Source organism: Drosophila biarmipes, chromosome X (assembly GCF_025231255.1).
Source record: "Drosophila biarmipes strain raj3 chromosome X, RU_DBia_V1.1, whole genome shotgun sequence".
NCBI classification, from domain to species: domain Eukaryota; kingdom Metazoa; phylum Arthropoda; class Insecta; order Diptera; family Drosophilidae; genus Drosophila; species Drosophila biarmipes.
Genome location: NC_066611.1, coordinates 10339286 through 10354438, shown reverse-complemented (window position 1 = coordinate 10354438; position 15153 = coordinate 10339286). Strand labels below are relative to the sequence as shown.

General features: G+C 40.8%; 1 protein-coding gene across 10 annotated transcripts in view; it reads left to right on the top strand.

Annotated features, from left to right (window-relative positions):
- Positions 1–15153, top strand: part of LOC108023946 (broad-complex core protein) — a 156483-nt gene that overhangs the window by 60445 nt on the left and 80885 nt on the right. Inside the window, exons 1-2 of one of the 10 annotated variants that reach the window (XM_044092802.2) lie at positions 1396–2056; positions 2167–2431. The exons of 7 other annotated variants lie outside the window; for them this stretch is intronic. The gene's annotated coding sequence lies outside the window, so the exon portion shown is untranslated. Of the gene's footprint in view, positions 1–1395; positions 2432–6171; positions 6188–15153 lie in introns of those variants that run through there. 2 more of the 10 variants (XR_007763248.1, XM_050884743.1) reach the window with 2 other exon arrangements.

The following is a 15153-nucleotide window of genomic DNA, read 5'->3' as shown; positions in this document are numbered from 1 at the left end:
CGCAATTCTAACACGATCAGTTTCACTTGTCAGTCAAAACAAACAAACACACTTTAACAAGCAATCTAAAAATATAAAAATTAATAAAAAATATAGAAAAAAACTTTACAGAACAAATTATAAATTAAAAAAAATTATAAGCTAAGAAAATAATAATAAACAGGTAGTTGGAGATCAGAAAAAAATAAAACATTAAATTATAAATTAAAAATATAATAAAAGAAAAAGCTGAAAAGATAAATTACAAATTATAATCAGGTTAATACGAAAAGAAAAAAAAACGTACAAAAAGTCGGATCAAACAAAAAATAATATAAATAAATAAAAAATGCAACAAGTATTTTTTAAACCAATTCAAACAGAAAGAAAATAACAACAAAAAATGATTAAAAAATAAATAAATAAAAAGTACAAAAAGGTTATATATCTTTCCCACACCATACAGTGCCCTTTCTCTCTCTCACTCCCCGTCGCTGCCTCCCTCTCGCACGCGCTTGGCCTTGCACTTACGCCGCTGCGTTCCGCTGCCGACGCTACCGCCTCTGCCGGCGCCGCCGCCAACGCCGCGCTCTGCACTTCCGCACACACGACAAATAAAAACAAAAACAAAACGCGACTAACGAACAGCTGACGAAGCGTGGCAGCGGAGCGCCCCCCCTCGCTCTTGCCCCGTCTCTGTCGCTCGCCCGCCGCGCTGCCAGCCTCTCGCTCGCACTGCATCTCGACGGCAAATGCAGCTAAAAGTGAAAAGTTTGCAAAAAGAATGTTAGAATCAGTGCTGATGCGGGCCAAGACGGGAAAAAGCTAAAAAAATGTTATTAGGAAAAGTGTAGGAGCCACCTGTGGATTGTTGGTAGTAACAATTTCAAAGTAACTTTTTGGAAACCTCTAGAGTTTTGAAATAGAAAAGAAAGGAAAGGAGGAAATAGGTTTATAAAGAGTTTTATTAAGGTAATTAATACTTATTTTATTTTTTTTATAAAAGTATGATTTATTTATTTATTAAATTTATTATTCTTATCGAATTCTATTAGTTCTTTGAAGAAAAGGATGTTATTCAATTTTTTTTATTATAAAACTCCAATGCTTTTTTAAGAAATTACAACCAACGTTTAGAATTTTAATGGTTTACATCTAAAAAAACTTTATTATTTCTATTTTTGTAGGATTCTAATTTTATTTCTATTTTTTTAAATAGTAAAAAAATATGTTTACGTTTTACCTTGACTCGTAGGATTATTTTTAAGCCCTTTTTAAGGACAAAAAAGGCCTAAAGGATGCCAACTCCCATGGATATTTGCTTGTAAAAAATGTGTTAAATAAATCCGGTAAAAAACGGGCACTTCGGAGCAGGTGAAAGCCAGCTGGGCGCTGATTTCCCGGCAAAATCACCGGCGTTTGGGCATCTCTGACCCGTAGAACTAGCCAAGTGCAGCTGCGTTCGCCGCCGTCGCCGCCGTCGCCGCCGCTGCCCATCGTCAATTTTTATTTTATTTATTTTGCCGGGGCCTGTGTGTGTGCCTTGTATTTTTTCTTCTTTTTTTTTTGCACTTTTTCCGCTCAGCTCTATCGTTACTCGTTTTCATTTCGCCTGCTGCGGTTTCAGTTGTCATTTTACTACGGCCGCTGTTAGTTAGATATTTGTGTGCGTCGTGGCGCGTTTTCGACGGCAGCAAATGCAACTGCAACAGCGCGAAGCTTGAGCCGCCACCAGCAGCAGTTGCCACGCGATTCGCAGGCGGCGCAGCAGCACGAGCAACGAAAATTGCAGGCACGGCAGCAGCACACATCCTTCCTGGGCGTGCGCGCGCGTTTTAAAACGCGCGCAAAATCCAGACGCCAGGCGTCTTGTGATGTTTTATTCCATTTTTTCTCCCCCAATCGCTGGCAAATTTGTCGCCTGTTCTGGCTGAATTTTGCTGCTGTTTCAGTCGCTATCGCGATCTTCTCAAGGCTGCACGCGTTTTCTGCCGACGCCGCCGTCCGCGTCGCTGCCGCGTCGTCATCGCCTGCGTCTGCGTCGCGTCTACGTGTTCAAAGGCATAAATTCCCTTCAGTTCGTGCCGTTCGCCTTCATAATTCCCCCTAATTATCCGCCGCCGCCGCCGCCGACGCCATTCAATATTTAAAACATTCTTCTCTTTTTTTTCGGTGTTTCTCGTGTAGTGTGCACAGAAAGCGCACAAGAAATGAACGCCACGTTTGAAAATGCATTCGTGAAACAACGCATGTAAAGTTCAAGGAAGTCCAAAAGAGGCCAACGCATGCCCATCCCCGGGGAAATAAGTTGAGGAGGGAAAACAGAAGGAAAATTTGTGAGAGAAGATACATCGATCCTGTGGATCCTCGGTTGCTTGTGTAGTATTTATCTTTGCCAGAGCGGCTGTTATTTCTGTTCTATCTGCCGCTGCCTGCTGCATAAGCAAACAGGGTGAGTCAAGTCGCGTGAAATCGCGTTTAGCACAAACGATCGCAATGGCACACACGGCGGATACGCGATGCGTCAAGCATACGCAGTGTGGCCAATGCAGGTGTGGCAGTTACGTAAGTGTGTTTGGGGCATAACGCGTTGGCGGTCTGGTCACATTAATTGGAAGATAAATGTTTTTATATTTAAAAAATGTTTTGGAACTCATTTGAGTAATTTTTTTACTTTCTTTTTTTTTGTAAAGGTTTCTTAAATATTACTCCAATAAAAATATTACAAATTTCATATAACTAATTATTTTCTTTATTTAAATTATTAGGTAATTCCTTGTATTACTATTAAAATATACATATATTTAAGGACTTCTTTTTTGTATATATTTGGTTTGTTTTACAACAGCTTTACAGCTTTGATTGTGATAGAGCTATTTTCGTTCCATATCACTATAATTATATTTAATGAACATTAGTGTACCAGATTTTAGTTCTGGTATCTTTTATAACCCTAAAATAACCTACAATCTCCGCCCACCCCATCTGCTATCGGAAATTGGAATAGTGTTACAAAATATATATCATAAAATCGTTGCGATTTCCTTCTTGCCATATTTTATTGAATGGCAGACTTTCTGTCGTGGTGCTAAAGCGCAAATGCCTTGAACTGTCGCGAAAAATAAATCGTCTCTTTTCTTTTTTCATTTTTTTATTTTGCCATTGTTGTTGTTGTAGTTTGCTAGCTAGTGGTTCTTGTTGTTTCTATTATTATTATTGCCGGCTTTGGCTTTATCAGTCATTTGCTTGTGTATTATCAGTCTAAAGAGTCGTAAAACAAAAGCAAGCTGACAAAAAAGAAATTGAAAACGCCTGAAATTCAATTAGAAACAAAACTCGCCCGCCGGAGAAATTGTTTGGAATTGCATATATGCAAGTGCTCAGCCGTTTTGGCGATAAACGCTGCCGCGTTTTTTCTACATTTTTTTTTTGTTGCCGCTGATAAGGCGAAGGCAAAGTACGCTCGTGTGGGCGGTGGGTGGCGGGCGGCGGATCTTGTGGGTGGTGGCTGGTGACAGGGGGGGTCCAAGGGCACGGAATGCGTGTGCGATAAGCGAAGAAACCGTGTGGACGTGCGGGCAGATCAGGTGAATGCTATATTCTCCGCTGCGTTTCGCTTCTTTATGTATATTATTATATATATGACTGGGTTCTATAATCTAAGCGGAGGCACTCAAATTTTTACTAGAAGTCAGCAATTGACTGGGTGAAATATTTCTACAGCAAATAAATTGTCTTTTTTCATGAAATACAATTATTAATGTTCCTGTTTTACTTATAATACATATTAAATACTCAATATTTTTACCGAATTAGGATAGTTTATTTAAATGGGTATCTTATATTTAATTTATGCAAAATTCAATGGGCCTCTGTATTATGATTAACTTGATTGCAATTGATAAAAGCAGGTTAGGATTTTTATTTTCTAAAAAATATAAAATCTCTGTTGCCTAAACTTTAATAAAAGTTACAAGACTCTAAAAAATAAGTAGAAAAGTGTTATAAATGAATATGAATTACTCAGTTCTTGAGATCGAGCCTTTCTCTTAGCACGTATTGAGGGATTTTTCTATGTTTTTGCCCTGCTTAATGCAGCGAAACGAATTGCGGCGAGCGGCAAAAAGCTTTTCATCAGCCCACAGTCGGCACACAAACTAGCAACAACTACAGCAACAACACAGCCGAAGACACAGCAACAACGTGGCAACAACAATAAAAACGACAGAGACAACAGCAACAGGAGCATGAAAAACATTTTCCCACGATTTGAGTGCGGCGACGATGACGTTCGTCACCTAGAGAGGAAAACCGCCCCCTTTGTGGCCCCTCGAAATTGCCTCTCCCACTCTGCCTCATCTAAATGCAGACGCCTTTCAATTCTTCTGGTACTGCTTCCATTTTTTTCTTACCCCGGCTGCAGTCTCTTTCTTATTTTTTTGAGGGAAAACAGGGGGAATAAGGTTGATTGATTCGCATTTCCTTTTTCGGTATGCAGAAATTATGAGGAAACTGGCGAAAGAGCAAAGGAAAGGGTTTATTATAAGAACTTAACTGAAAATCAGTTCAACAAAGTGATTGGTTCAACAGTCACCATACCAAATAATTACAAAAACTTCTGCAGTAATAAGGCCCAACATTTAAGAGCTCTGAGATAGTGTGACCAAATGTTTGTTGTAAGCTCCAGAGTGACCAAATATTTATAAGAGGCTTTAATTGCCATTAATTGCGATTGAGTTCGCAGCGTAAACATTTTCGTTCTGGCCCTGATCTCCACCCCCTTGATGCCCCCCACAGTCGCGTTCATTCGTCATTCGTTGCGATGGGTGTGGGAAAGTGGGCGGAGCAAAAAAAAATTGTAACCGCTGTTTTACCCCGCCCTGGCCCCCCCATCCACTAGTGTGTTGTTGGCTCTTCGTGTTTCGTTTGCTGGCTGGCCCTTCCCCTGTTTTTCCAACCATTTCCCCCGCGCTTTTCCCCCCGGCCGTGTGTTTTAGTTGTAATTGCATTTGTGCAACACCAGCAACAACAATTGCAGCTGGGTCACTGCAAATACAAATATATGCATTGAAATTGTTGTTACCTTCGCCATGAGACACGCGCTTAAATTGAATTGGATCGTATCTTTTTTTCTCCCCCCACATTTGTGCGGCGTGTGTGAATTGCAGGCCACGCCTTTCCTTTCTCCCTATTTTTGCCACTCCCACTGCCCCCCAAAAACGAAGCTGGTCACACTTTTTAGGCCACAAGGCAAAAAAGAGAAAGAAAAGTGATTTTTTTCCCTCGGCGTGCTTTTGGCCATGAGGTGTCCATTAGTTCATTAGCCACAATTGACTGCTGACAGGAGATACTCTCTGTGTTCAGTACACTAGCTTGGCGTGCCACTGGTTTTGGGGGATCTAGTAAAGATCATATACAAGGAAATTTCAAAACGTTTGAATTTAAAGTCCAGGAAATATGCAGGTATAATATTGGTTAAATATCTGTAGTTATATATAAGAGGATTTAAAAACAAATTACCTTTAAAATAATGTGGAATAAACATTATAAATAATTTATGTTTAAAAAGAGTTTACATCAATACAAATTTAGGTATTGTATGAATTGTTTTTAAAGTTATTAAACTGTTTTCCATTTTTTAACTGAGTATATAAAAAGCAGTTTCTAAGCCCTGCCGGCAGGGCAACATATCGAGGTTGTGGAGTTCTAGAACTCGTTATTGCGGCTGCTGCCGTTGTCATTATGAATGAGTTTAATCAATTTCCAAGAGCGGAAAAGCGAGAAGGCCATTGTTGTTGGCCGCTGGACGCTGACAGGTCGCAAGTGTTTGAGTGTTTGCACTTGACTTCGCACCATGGGCCTTTTGTGCCTCATATCTTGGCACTTCCATTGGCATTGCCATTCCCATTCCCATACTCCCATTGCGATTCCAATTCCGATTCTGAATTGAATTGCCGCTTAATTGCAGAGCAGGGGCCTTACAGTGGCCATTATCTTGGGGTCCGGGGTACGGGGTCCACTGGTTCTATGGATGAAATGCTGGCCAAGATCGGTTCGGTTGCCCCAACAAAGCCTGTCGGCCTTTTGTCGGAACCCGCTGATTGATTGTCTATTAATAAGAGTGGCTATTTTCATCTTCATCTTTCCTTCAAACTGATATTAATTTTCTTTCTTCGTTCCTTTTCATTGCAGGTGAGTTCTGTGCGGAAATCTGAGTGTGGCAAACCTCTCTAATCTAATGTGTAATTTGGGTAAGCCGGGGAATCATGATTTCCTTTAATGGAGAGTGCAGATATTTTTCATTATAAGGTTTTATGGTACAATAAAATGTGTAGTGATCATAAAAATAATTATAAAAATAATGAAAAGCTTGCTAGTTAGGTTCTTAAAAATACAAAAATACAAAAAAAAATTTGATGTTTTGAGTAAGATATTTTATTTGTTGAATATTAAAAATACAAGTGCATTTATTCACATTTTTTTAATTGATCATAGATTGCTACTCTTAAAAAGAGAATACCAACGGGATCTTGCCACATCTGTCGCACTTTCCCTTACACAACCCCTAGAATAACTTTCACCTAACGGTAGGACGCGATTAGGTCATTAAAAAGGGCCAATATCTTGGCCATCTTCCATTTCCTTGGCGGATAGATCGATCTAGACGGATGGCAACAACTTTCTCCGAAGGGCTAAGAACCTAACGGTCCATGTACAGTTAGTCAAACAGCTGGTCCTCGCTTTCTTTCTTTCCCCCTACTCGAAGAGTCACGCACAAGGAAACTTTCACTAGACCAAAAAGCAAACAAGAAAGGGTTACCCTGCGGCCAAGGGTTTTAATTTTAATGCATGTACTTCTGGCAGGCTCGTCTGATAGAAATCTTCGGTTAAGAAATTTGGGTCAACAAAACGAAACGACAGCGACAAACAGCTGCCAACGGCAATGAAACGAGCGCATTCAAGACAAGGGTTCCGAGCCATAAAAATTAAAACCAGACAGAAACCGAAACAGAAGTCAGCAGGTAACATCCTCAGAAAATAAAACACAGGCCCCTCCGCAAGTTTTTATGTTTTTTTTTCACTTTTAAGCTGAAATTTATTTTTGGCACGCGCGAATTTCAAAGAACAATTTGCAGCTGGTGGGTAAAAAAAAAGAACAACAACATTTTGGTGGGCAGCGGATCCTCCGAAATAAGACTTAATGAGCCATCAGTTTGGCTTTTTGCGGAAATCGCGCATCCGTAATTGGTTTCGAACATAGGCTTATTTTTACATATGTTTGCTATTTACCAAGTAAATAAAAAAAGGTAGCATAATAATTATCTAAAGATTTTGCATTTAAAGATCATCAATTCTAAAAACGAATTAAAACAATATGTTTAGCTTTTAAGTTCTTTAATTCCAAGTGTATGCATTTAATGACTTGGGAATTATAAGCTCCTTTAGAGCTGTTCCATTCCGCATTTCCATTTCGCAGTTCCATTCCACTGTTTCCGATGACTAAGTACCGCACATTTTGGAAAACATCGAAAAGGCGAAAAGTCATTAGTTGCAAATCGAATGGCAAATGTTCTCCGCTAACCGTTAGCAAGACTTTTCCCGCCTATCTCCTGTACATTCCAATGCCATTCCGTTCCATTCCATTCCAATTTGCTGCGGACATGTTAAAAGCATTAATCAATCATACATGCATACATGTGCGCCAATGCCCGTGCCAATGCGGCCAATGCGTCCAATGCGGCCAATGTGGCCCATGTATTTGGTGGATATATGTTCCTACCTTGATCTGGGGCGTTATCTGGCCTAATGAAGCATAATTTGTATCCCAACTCGATCGAGTGCGAAAGGGTGAGCGGCGGAGGGAGCTGGAGGACGGGCCACGAGGACGATTCATCTTTTAATTACCGCGTTGAAAGCCAGTATTTTTCATCGCCACATCGATATGCCCCTCTGGTTCAAATCGCCACGGCGGACTCTTGAGACCAAGATGGTTAACCCACGCATGCCTGAGCAATTTAGTGTGTTAAGGCTTTTGCACTAAAATAAATCTACGGCGATTTGTTTGTTTGCACAAGCTGCCGGCTGTTTGCCGCTCCCCAAACCCCAAGTCCCCCCGTTTCCTATTTTTTTTTTTTGCTCGCCGTTAACTGCCCGGGGGCCTACACTAAATATAACAGTCTCTGCCTAGTTGCATGCCCCAGCTCCCTCATCTATTTACCCCTCAGCCGGGTGTTATTTATCATAAAAAATTGCTCAGATTTGTTTTGCGACGGCCAAAGACATGACGCTCATTTGTTAGAGCAACGGCAAAAGTGCAGCAGAGCCGGAGCTTTCTCTCAGCTGCAAGGCGGAGTTGGCCTTTTCACAGATACCCTCGCTGGAGTACAGGGTATGCCGGCTTTGTAGGGGGAGGTGCCATCAAAATTGGCCGTCCCATCATTGGAGATCAGTATCGATGATGAAAAACTACAAATTTTTAAAGGGATCCTAAGACTTTGTAAGACTAGCTTGACCAACCGAAAGAATTTAATATGAACTGAAAGATATAATATAATATATATATTATATTATATAATATATAAAGAAGTTAGTTAAAGAAGTTACTTTAATAATAGGAAGTAAAATAAATTATTAAGGAACAAAATCTTTACATTTAATCAAGGTACCTACAACATTCTGTAGTTTTCTAATATTTATATTTTTTAAATCAGCATTTTAAGATCTAACATGGTACTCTCTTTACCTAACTTTATAGGGAATATTAAGTTTACAACCTTATAATGATGGAATGCTTTTTAACTAACAACTAACCATTCCGTAGAATTGGCAAGGGTATGCCTAGTTTTCTTTCCCTCTAAATGTTTCCTGGTTCGTTCTGCGTTTGCATCATCAACTTATGGTTGCACTTGTGCCTTGCCCCTCCCTCGGACCCATCTCCCCGAACCTCTCCCCACCTGAAAACATCCCGTCAGCATGTGTTCTCGTTTTTATTAATGTTGCCGCCGTCTTCTTGCCGCGGCCCAAAGTTCAACGCAAATATAATCTGTCAAATAATTTATCAGTGTTTGCTGATGATGCTCAGCACTCATTTCTCTACGGCTCCTGAAGAGCCTTCTGTGAAGACGATGGAAATCCACTTCTGTATTGAACTTCCTTCTGTTTGCACACATCTCAGGGAAAAGAAGGGAAAATGCGGAGAAGCGGGTGGCCAAACTTTTGAGATCTTTCTAAATACATAAAACATTTGAGATCTTTCTAAATAAAACAGTGGTTGGATAACTCAAGGAGTAAAGTACAAAATGGTATATAAATTGGCCTAAAAAATATATAATAATTTTTTAAAGATACTTATTTATACTATTAATACTGCTTATAAAATATTCATTAATTTTTAATATAAATTAGGCATATGCAATTATTCATTTAATCTGAAATAAATTGCTTGCATATTTTTGCCAATGTGGTATTAAAATCTATGGTTATCACAGACTCATTAAACGAAATTTTTTCACTTTTTGGTAGTGACAACCCTTTCTTTTCAGTGCACTTCTGCCCCTTTATTGTCAACGCTTTCGCTCTTGTTCTGCTTTTGCGATTTGCGAAAATGCTTTCAATTGTTTGCGTCTGCATTTGGCTCGATCGGCATCATCGACATGCATTTGCTGCACTTGTGTGGGTTTAGTTTTCCTTTTATTTATATATTTTATTGTATTTTCTTTATCTCGTTGTGTGTGCCTGTGTTTGCTCTCAAACAGAAACGATTAAATTATCTCAAGGTTGCACGCGCGCCTTTTGCGCTTCCTTTTCTTCGAAATCTTTGAAATTTTCAGCACGGCTCTGAGCTTTTTATGCCCGGTTTTAACTGCCTTTGTTTTTGGCCTACAGACCCAGTTTGCTTTTGGTATTTTGGGCTCCCTTTTTATTGTGATGCTGCCGCTGCTGCTGCAAAACGGGTCCCAGTAACCAGTTGATTTTGTGTTGCGTATTCCCTTCCTTTACCTACTCCTTCCCCTGGCCAAACGTCATCTTGGCCACCTGTTGCCCTTTTGGCCCAATCGATTTATCGCTGCTAACCCGCCAGCAATCGCAGCCTCGCCATCGGAATCGTGCTGCTCGTCCGCCCCCGTGCCACACCCCCCTTTCGGGGGAGACCGCGCACCGTGTGAATTATGATATTACAAGGCGAATGCTGCTGTTTTCCGTGTATTTTTTATATGTTGTTCTCCCGCTGACCGCAGCCTGCAACATGTTGCCGCCTGGTCACGTGCTCTTTTGATATCGAGCGGCGAACAGGTGTCCGTGTTCGGTGTCTGTTCATATGGCTGCACATATTCATCGGCAGGGATTAGTGCTTATGGCCGGGTAGCCAATGCAATTTGAAAGACTCTTCCGTTTCGGCCGAGGTGTCAACGGCAATCACTGGTGAAATGGCATTCCTAGCGGTGAGCCATCATGTAAATAATTGCATTTGCAGCAGCAACACAAGCACAAGGCAGCTGCAACAATTGATAAGAATAACATGAATAGCAGGCCAGATCATCAGGCGAAATATTTCAAGTGCCACAGCAGCAACATGAGCAACATCAGAGATTCCCGAGTAGCAACAGCAGCAACAATGACTGCAAGAGGTCCCAGGAAGTAGAAATATATGTGTTTAAGGCATTCCAACTGGGCCCACGCATAAAACACTGCAAGAAAATCTCAAGTGTTCGTTCATTTTGCTAACGATGCGCGCGTGTCAGCAACATGTTGCTGCTGTGCCCCCTCTGCGGTGTTGCTGTTGCTGTTGTCGTGTGTATCATTAGTCAAAGAAACCAAGTCAGGGGCTGGCAATCAGCAGCCAGTATGTTGGCCAAATCAATTGCTGTTGCTCCTCCCGTTGCTGCTGTTGTTGCTGCTGCTGCTGTTGGTGTTGCTGTTGCTGTTGCTTCTGTTGATTGTGTCAACGACAACAGCGGCAGCAGCAACAATAGACTTAAGTCTGGGCATGATTCATGGACATGCTGCAGTTTTCTATTTAGCTGGGGATGAGGAGGGGAAAGGCAGGGCGAAGGTGCAACACCCACACAAAGATGCAACACACGCTAATTGTGTGTGAAAGCAGCAACAGCAGCAGCAGCAGCAGCCAACAGCAACTTGAGCCACATTGCTCATACGCCCACGTGGCCAGAAAAGGGGAAGGGGGGGCGGTGGCAGGGACATTTGGCATTTCCATTTTTCCACCATTTTCCATGGCATATTTAGCATTCGCAGCGGCAAAAGCAGCAACTGCAGACACAACGCAATCATAACCATAAAAAGTTGCTCATTTTCTAGGCATTTTTTGGCTCTTTTCGCTATTTTTGCTATTTTCGCTATTTTCGGGGCTTTTTGGCGACTATTTTGAATGAGAAAAGCGCCAACTGCTTTTGGCCGCTTTTGGTCAGCAGTCAGGCGGCCGTAAAAGGAGCTTGTAAGTGCTACTGTTTTCCAACCGGCAACGGTAAAAATGCCGCATAATTTACGCAAAAAAGCAACAGAAGTTGCAAAGTAAAGCGGCAACAGTGGCCGCTGCACAAAATGAAACAAAAACTCCTTTGCAATGCGCTTTTCACTTTTTTCACAAATGGCCATGCAAATTACAAGACACATTAGCCCGGCTCTCCTGCGGCAATCCTACGCCTGCCAGCCGCCTAACCCCAAAAATGGGAGCAACAGCAGCAGCAGCAAAACGGAAATGCGACAACAGCAGCAACAGCAACAGCGGCAACAGCAATCACAACCAACAACCACAAGAAATGTGTTTACAGCAGCTGCCGGGCAGCCACCGAAGTGGATTGTTTCGGGCCAGGGTTGTCACCTGTTGTTCGCCTGGGAGAATTTCGAAGTGGTTTCTGAATTTAAGGCCCAAATTACATCTGGGTAAACTACGATTTTAGGCCAGGTAAAAAAGGTATTTTTCTGTGTCTGAAGAGAACCTGCATTTTTCCAAAAACATGAAAAAATGTCAAAACTGGACAAAAAATAAATTTTCTCTAATGTGATGGGGATCGTTAGTTCAGAAAGCAAGCTATTTAAAACAGCCAGGCTTTTATCTGTGCGACTTGATTTGGCCAAGTTATGAATAAAAAGCCACAAAAAGAATCATATTTTTGACCAAAATATAAATTTTATTTTTTCCTTTAAAAAATCAGTTTTTTTGCCGTAATAATGAAAATAAAGGTCAGAATGAGGAATGTCATATCTCGTTGAGCTCGAAATTTAATTCCTAATACATTGTCATTTAAAACTTAAAATGTTAAATTTTTGCCATTTTTCTTTAAAAAAAGATGATATAAACCCTTAAAAAAATGAAAAAAATGGTCAAAAAATAAATTTCCCTTAAAGTGATGGGGATCGCTAGCATATTAAACAAGCTGCTCGAAGCAGTCGATCTTTTTGCTGTGCGCCTTGATTTGGCTAAACTACGACTGAAAAACCGGGAAGAAAAATCGTATTTTTGACAAAAATCTGAAGCCCATTTTTCGCCATAAATATTTAGTTTTTTGGAAGCTGTAATGAAAATAATAGTCAGAATGAGGAATACCATACCTCGTTGAGCTCGTCATTTAATTTCCAATCCATTGGCGTTCAAACCTAAAAATTTTTAACTTTGGAGATTTTTTGCAAAAAATCATGAAAAAATTGAGAAAATTGGTCAAAAAATAAATTTTCTTTAAAGTGATGGGGATCGCTAGCACATTAAGCCATATTAATCGCTGTTTTAGCTGTACGCCTTGATTTGGCGAAGTTGTGATTGAAATACTGGTAAAAATATATAACTTTTGACTAAAATCCTAGTTTCTGTTCTCCTGTATTAATTATAAAGTATTCATATGCGGTGGTGACAACCCTGCAAGTTAGCATGGTTACCTATGGGTGTCCAACGACGGATACCTGAGGACCAAAATCGAGACTCGGTTTCAGAGCCGAGGCTGAAACTTAAAGCCAGGCGTTTGTTTGTCGTCTTGGAGCGTTTGGAATGTTTAGTTAACCGTAAGCAGTCGCTATGCGCCCGCGCCATTTTGGCATTGATTGCCGACCAAGGAAACGCACACACAAGCACTCCAGTCGCACAATACTCGACAAAAACTTTAGATCATTTTTAAATTAGATATATGAATTGGAAAAGGATTTCCACTTTGGCAAAGAAAATATTAACAACAGAGTAATTGGGCATTTTTCCTTTTCCAAATAGGCTACTTAAGATCTGTAAGGACATTACAATATTTAAGAAAAAATGTATTTATAAATATAAATATTTATATCCAATGCTATTTGAAAAAGAATGAAACTGCCAGTTGTTCCAGCACAAATACTGGCACTTTTCCACTTAATGGTCGCATTACTATTAAATTCTGATCTTACAAATCGATCTCATATTTCTTTCCGTGTACAAACACAAACATATCCCAGGCGAGTCAGTGGAGCGTGAATAACATTTGGTAATCATGGCACAAACACGAAAATGCATTAACCAAAATTGTGATCATAAATTTTCAATCGACACGCGGCGGGTGCTGTTCCTCCCCTTAACCCCCTGACGCCCCCTGCGGCCCCCTTTCGGCCCCTTTAACCCTCTCCTTTCAATTGCCATGAATGACTTGAGTGGACCAAAAGCTTTGAACTGGACTAGAAGACGGAAGACTTGGGACTATCTGGCCGCGTATTTCTGTCTTTTTATTTTTTATTTTCTTTTTTTTTGGGCCCCAAGCATTTCTTTATCCCCACATGCGAGGATTGTTGCTGTTGCAACTGCAGCAACTGTTGCTGCAGCTGCGCACATTCTTGGCCAGAGAAAGTTTTGTTGTTGCTGCCGTTGCACAAGTGGCAGTAGTGGCATTTTGCCGTTTTCAGTTGGCGGTTTGGGTCAGTTAAATGGCAAAGGCTGGCCCAAAAGCCGAAGAAGCTGGTAAACAGGGGGAGGGGGTGGTGTTGCAGTTGGGCTATCAGAAACCATGCGTGGGTGCCGCGAAAATGATGAAGCTAAAGAGCTGGATCCGGCAAATGTTTGGCCAACTTTGACCGAGTCAAATGATGCGAGTGGAATGGCAACGAAAAAGATAGTCATACTAGTTTTGGCACGCAAAAGTGGAAAATAAAATATTTTGGCTGTACAAATTCGGAAAGCTATTAAAACGACTTGGGTTATTAGCTTACATTATTAAAACTTCAGTTTTGGCAGCAATTACAAGGCTAACTTATGTGACCCACGTTGGGCGCCAAGTTTTTAATACATTATTCAAAAATGAAATAATCAAAGCACTAACAAAATTAAACTTCTTCGATTTTCCTATCTAAATATTTATAAAGTGAAAAAAGAAATTTACTTATTTAACCAAACGAAGAAACCAGAAATGCACCTATCAACCCAACCAATTTTTTAGCCCAATTTTGCTCAGCTACGGCTTAGTTCTTTTTCTAAGCCCCGACTTTTTTTCTTCCATTTTTTTAGGAGACTTAGCCAGTTGTCCCCATGAAGTCCTGACAAAATCCTGTTAGCATATTCCCCTTGCCACTCTTTCAGTTAGTAAGTCACTCACTCATTTATTCAGTTGAGCTCTCACAGCTTAATCAAAGCAATTTGCAATGGGTTAACCCTAAAAGCGTTGAAAAAAGCCAGATAGTTGCTGTTGCTGGCATTTGAGTCATGTGGGACTCCTTGTTGTTGTGACCCTTTTTTGGCATCCTTTTCTTGTTTTTTTGGGTGAATTCTCAAAAATTTCTAGTGTTGCTGCCGCCGTTGCTGTCTTTTTTTTGTATGTACACATGTGTTTGTACAACGCCTTGAATGCGGCTTCTGTTGTCGGTTGTCTGTTGTTAGCCTGTTGCTGCTGCTGCCGCTGATGTTGCTGTTGCCGTTGCTCTTGTTTCACTATCAACGCATTCCTTTTGGCCCACATGGACATGGACACACACTCGCTGGCTGCGATAAAAATTTATTGAACCGAGGCCTCTGGGTCTCCGTTTCAGCTTCCATTTCAGTTTGGATTTCCTTCTTTTTCGCTCTTTTTGGCTGGTTGTTTATTTTTATTGTTGCCGAGGTGTTGTGGCTGCTGCTGCCGCTGCTGTTGCTGTGGCTCCTCTTACTGTTGCCGCTGCTGCGTCTCGAAATCAATTGAGTTTAACTGCTTTTAATTTACTTGGAATTTGTGC